The sequence below is a fragment of the Garra rufa genome, chromosome 5 (assembly GCF_049309525.1).
Source record: "Garra rufa chromosome 5, GarRuf1.0, whole genome shotgun sequence".
In the NCBI taxonomy this organism is placed as follows: Eukaryota; Metazoa; Chordata; class Actinopteri; order Cypriniformes; family Cyprinidae; genus Garra; species Garra rufa.
Genome location: NC_133365.1, coordinates 52,897,407 through 52,903,406, shown reverse-complemented (window position 1 = coordinate 52,903,406; position 6,000 = coordinate 52,897,407).

Here is a 6,000-nt window from a genome sequence, read left to right as displayed (position 1 = left end):
CATGAAAATATTAATTATGCATTGAAAATATTTATAATAAATAAATACTTATTACTTATTATTACTGTTTGCCATAAAATGCAGCATGTGCATATCTGAAAACATGAGTCAAATTAAATTAAAAATAAATTTACATTAACCACTTTTCATTAAATTGTAAAAAAAGGGATGACATTAAAACATGAAAATAATGAATAATAAATAAATGAATAGTTTTGCAGGCCTAAGTATATTAAAAATTTTTAAGAATTTAAGAATTTAATTAAGATATTAATAATTCTACCTCTAAACAAAGTAATAGACGCTAAAAATACCATACTGAAAGTCTCTCAGCACTGGCTACAGGGCGCACAAGTGAAATCAATGCCAATGTGCTGCATTACAGAACAAAAGCATTGAGATTTCATTTAGACAGAGAGAGCCATAGAGATAGTATAACAGGATGAGCTGCTCTCAAATTCACTTACTGTTCTTTTCTTATGAGCGTATGGAAATGGCTACAAGAGCAGGAAAAACCTGGTGTGAAGGAGAGACGTTTAGGGAATTCTGAGCCATAAACACACACACACACACACACACACACACACACACACACACGTCTTTCCTTCCTGATCCGTGTCTCCTTTCACCTGCAGCGAAGAGCAATTTGGCGTGTCACTGTGTATTCACATCTTCATTAGTAAAGCTGCAGATCTGAGCCGCCCAATCAAACAGGAAGTGAACAAAAGAGCCAGAAACAGCTTAGAATTACAATAGCCACAACTAATTGAATCAGACGCTCCTAACTTGGGCTGTCAGACGCGCCAGTACTGATGCTGTCAATACTCAATAAGTCCGTATTGATGTATACATCTACTACTAACACTGAATTACAGTATTTTTGATCAAATAAAAGCAGCCTTAGTGACCATATAGTTAAGGTCAAAAGTTTACATACACCTTGCGGAATCCACAAAATGTTAATTATTTGACCAAAATAAGAGGGATCATACAAAATGCATGTTGTTTATTATTTAGTACTTACCTTAATAGGATTACCCCGTTCAAAAGTTTACATACACTTGATTCTTAATACTGTGTTGTTACCTGATTGATCCACAGCTGTGTTTTTTTTGTTTAGTGATAGTTGTTCATGAGTCCCTCGTTTGTCCTGAACAGTTAAACTGGAAAAATCCTTCAGGTTCCACAAATTCTTTGGTCTTTCAGCATTTTTGTGTATTTGAACCCTTTCCAATAATGACTGTATGATTCTGGGATCCATCTTTTCACACTGAGGACAACTGAGGGACTCATACGCAACTATTACAAAAAGTTTCAAACACTCACTGATGCTCCAGAAGGAAAAACTTTTGAACAGTGTGCACATTTTTCTTATTTTGCCTAAATGTCATATTTTTTCATTTAGTACTGCCCTTCAGAAGCTACAGAAGATACTTACATGTTTCCCAGAAGACAAAATATGTTAGTTACCCAGATCTTCATATTTTTAATTCAAGCTCTAAATCAGGGTTTCGAAAGATATGAACAAGTGAAAAAATTTAATACTTTTTAAGACCTTTTGCAATACCAGCTTATATGAAATTTAAGAGCTAAACCTGTAATTGAAATACACATATTTCATACATACAGTATATGTATTATTTAATGTGTTTAATGTAAAAAGAAAACTAAAATGTCATTTGTATTACTACAATATACAGTGAACTTTCCATATCAGCAGACAATATTCCACACAAAAATATTTTTACAAGCAATATTTTCATCAGTGTTCAACTTACTACGCACTAACATACTTAAATCAGCATATTTTTTTATTTACCTTTATAAATGCATATTTTTTGTAACTTTTTAAATGTATGCATCACCTTTCATTTCAAATTATTACAATTCAACAATAAATTCTATAGGGCTGTTACCAGGCAGATTAAATAATTTACACTGCACAATTTCAAGTGCAATAAATAATATACAGATAATGTTAGAAGATTAATGTTTTAAATACATTTATGAATTTACAAACAAGAAATGTTTGTTAAATACTGTAAACAACCATCAGGTCTGTCAGACCAAAGATATTTAAGATATTTAATATTTAAGACCTATCAAATCTGAATTTAAGACTTTTTAAGGACCCGTGGACACCCTGTTAATGCATGTTTTGTCCTTCTGGAGCATCAGTAAGTGTTCAAACCTTCTGTAATAGTTGCATATGAGTCCCTTAATTGTCCTCAGTGTGAAAAGATGGATCTCAAAAGCATACAGTCATTGTTAGGAAGGGTTCAAATACACAAAAATGCTGAAAACCAAAGAATTTGTGAGACCTGAAGGATTTTTCTGAAGAACAGCAGGCAGTTGAACTGTTCAGGACAAACAAGGGACTCATGAACAACTATCAGCTATCAACTATAACATGCATTTTGTATGATCCCTCTTATTTTGGTCAAATAATTAAAATTTAACAGATTTTAAAAGGAGGATGTAAAGTTTTGACATTTTTAGACAGTAAAATAAAATGTCAACTACCTTTTTAAATGATGTCTTAAATAATATTTTTATATTATTTATACACACACACATAGAAAGGAGGTGTGTTTGATAAATCGGTGAAAGAGCTCACACTGTAAATGGATCACTAAAGGTCACATGGAGGTGCTGCTGATTAGTCACACACACTTCCACCTGTGATAGATTGCAGCTGTCCAAAGGTTGGGCTGAATCGTTAATCAAAGTAATTAGAATCGGACTCGTTAAAATGATTCAAACCCCGCAGACGCCAACCGACTCATTAATGATGGATCATTAGCCTTGATGGCTGCTGTCGCTGACCTGAGAGCTGTTGATTTAGCTCTTGTGCACAAAGATCAGAGGACAGCAAGGGTGCGGCCGGTCAGGATCAGTGTTGCGTAACACCTGAACGAACCTGCGAGGCCAGATTTTATCAACCGGCTACGACTGACACACATCTGCACAACACAGTTTACTATAAATACACTACAGAGAATGGTGAAAATAGAAACTACTGGACCTGCTGATATCCCATAATGCCATGGGAGAACTGAACGTTGTCAGAACTGAGAAGTCAGATTGTGGTCAATTGTACTTGTTTAACCCTTGTGCAACCTTATGGACATTTTTGTCCATTTGGGTTTTGTTTTCTGGTATACGTGTCCCTGTGTTAATGCCAACTGCATACATTTTGGCTCAGGTGCTTATTTTTATTGAAATTTTAATATTTCACCCTCATTTCCATACAAAAAATGCTCACACTCAGGACCTTAAGGACAAACATGTCCACATTGAAACCCATTAAAACTGCAATTATTTAACCCATTAAACTTGACTATAAAATGATGCAATATTTGCTAATAGGCATTTATTCTATCGGCAAGGCTTCAAATTAAAAAAATTTACCATTTTAACTAGATTGTGCCATTTTGAAAAAATACATATACATTTTGAAAAAAAAAAAAAAAAAAAAAATCTAACACAAAATATAAATGCCTCAAAATGAATGTTGTTGTTCTTCACCGACACATTCAAGAATCTAATAAGCAAAGAAAAAAATTCTGCTTAGCATTTAGTATATGGAAATTGCTACTATTTTTAATTTTTCCATAAAAAAAACACCTGTGGCATTATGCAAACAAACCAGCATTTAAAGGGTTACAGTTCTGAAAATTGATGAATGTTTGGTATCTATGGATAGAACAGATGCTGGTTAAAAAACTGACATCAGTGAAAGTGGAATTTTTTTTAATAAATCATATTTTAATGACAGTTTTTGGACATGGACATTTTTGTCCATTTTTTTTTTTTGACGCACAAGGGTTAACACCTAAGTTTAATTATTTTTTGTGGTATAGCTTAATGTACAATAACCTGATTGTGGATATCGTATATCTGACAATAAATGAAAGTCATTTCTGCTCACCAAGACTGCATTTATTTGTTTAAAAATACAGTAAAATTAGTTAAATTATGAAATATTATTACAATTTCAAGTAACTGTCTTCTATGTGAATATATGTTAAAATATAATTTATTCATGTGATCAAAGCTGAATTTTCAGCATCATGACTTCTGTCTTCAGTGTCACATGATGCTTCAGAAATCGCTCTAATATGCTGATTTGCTGCTCAAAAATGTTCTGATAATTTAAAATGTTGATAACATTCTATTTTATTGAAAACTGTGATACATTTAATTTTTTTAAAATTCAAAATTAACAGAAAGTTCGAAAGAACAGCATTTATTTGAAAGCAAAATCTTTTGCAACATTATAAATGCTACTGTTACATTTGATCAATTTAATGCATCCTTGATGAATAAACGTATACTGGCCTCAAACTTTTTAATAATAATCTATATGTAAATATATGCAATATAAACATGTAAATATATATACACAAACAGCAGTAGGATTACAACAACTTTTCAATAAAGCCGCTAAAAATCCATAATGAAAATGGTCACAGTTTTAGTAAGGCAGTTCCCTTATTGATTAATCAGTCTTTGAACAGGGAACCTTCATCTTGGGCGTCACTTTGCTGCAGTAAAACGAATTATGTAAAAACAAACACGTGACAGATGACAGAAGAACAGCGTCAGCTGCAGTGAGGAACATATCAGCACTTCTGTAAAACACACCGCAATTAAACAAACCTGTCAAACTTCATAGAGCAAATACTTCATAGAGCGCACACATGCATGTCAATCAAAGTAAGGGAGAGCAATCAATCTAATTCATTTTTGGAAGGAAAAAAAGCCTGGTTTCAAAAGAATGATAATTAATAGAAAACTTGTATGCAAGGCAAGTCATAAAATATATTTTATATCAGTGGTTCTCAAACTGTGGTATGTGACATAATAAATTGACAAAAAAATATTTATTTAGAATTAAATTTGCACATTGATTGAAAGTTATGATCTAAAAAAATGTAAATGCTTTGCTTGTGTTTTGTAGACAAATATAAATCATGAATTGATTTAAAAAAATTACATTTTTTGCATCATGACAAAAATGTCTACTTAAGTCAGTGACATTTTTCATGTTATTTATTTATTGACTGATTGATTTTTAAAGAAATGTTAATAAAAACATTAAAGTAAATATTGCTATTTGTTTATTGTTATATTATATATACCTATACATACACACACACACATATATATATATATATATATATATATATAGTTTTTGATAATATTTTGAACAAGACTTTATTCTTGTTTTTCTGTTTTCATTTTAATTTTAAGTAAAGTTGTAATAATTTAGTTCTTTATTTAGTACTTTATCTAGTTTTTTATTCTTTTTTTATTTAATAATAATAGTAGTTTTTATTATATAAAATAAATTAAACATAAATTAATTAATAATTCATATTTAAATAATAACAATATTATTTAAATATTATTATTATTTTATAGTATTTTTTAATTAGGTTTTAGTTTCAGTTTTATTTATTCTTCTTGAACAAAAATGAGAATTGTGGTCTTGGCCACTAGCTGAAATAAAATAATTAAGTTTTTGTATATTTTATTTCAGTTCATGTTTTATTTCAGGTAATGACTTTATCATTTCAATGTTAGTTAACCCTGGTGTTTATAAAAGAATATTTAAACATTTTATTAAATTGTAACATTTGTTCTGTTCATTTAGTTAAATATGTGATTCTTGCATTAAACATTCTGAATCAACTGTGCAAAAAAATACAATTTAAAGTCATTTCAGAGCTTAAAATTTATTAAACATGAAATAAAATGAAATTTAAATACTGTTCGACCTAAAAACTATTTCTAAGAACTATCACTGTATTATCTTATCATTGAAGCATAAATCGCTGCAATTACTAAATATCGTGCTATATACATTAATAGAGACAGAAACCACATCAAAAGACAAAATAAAAGAAAACAGAAAGCAAAAGTAAGGCAGTAGAAACTTATAGGATGACTGGTATATGATATATAGGGTGTGCGTGTGAGAGAGGTTAAGAGTGG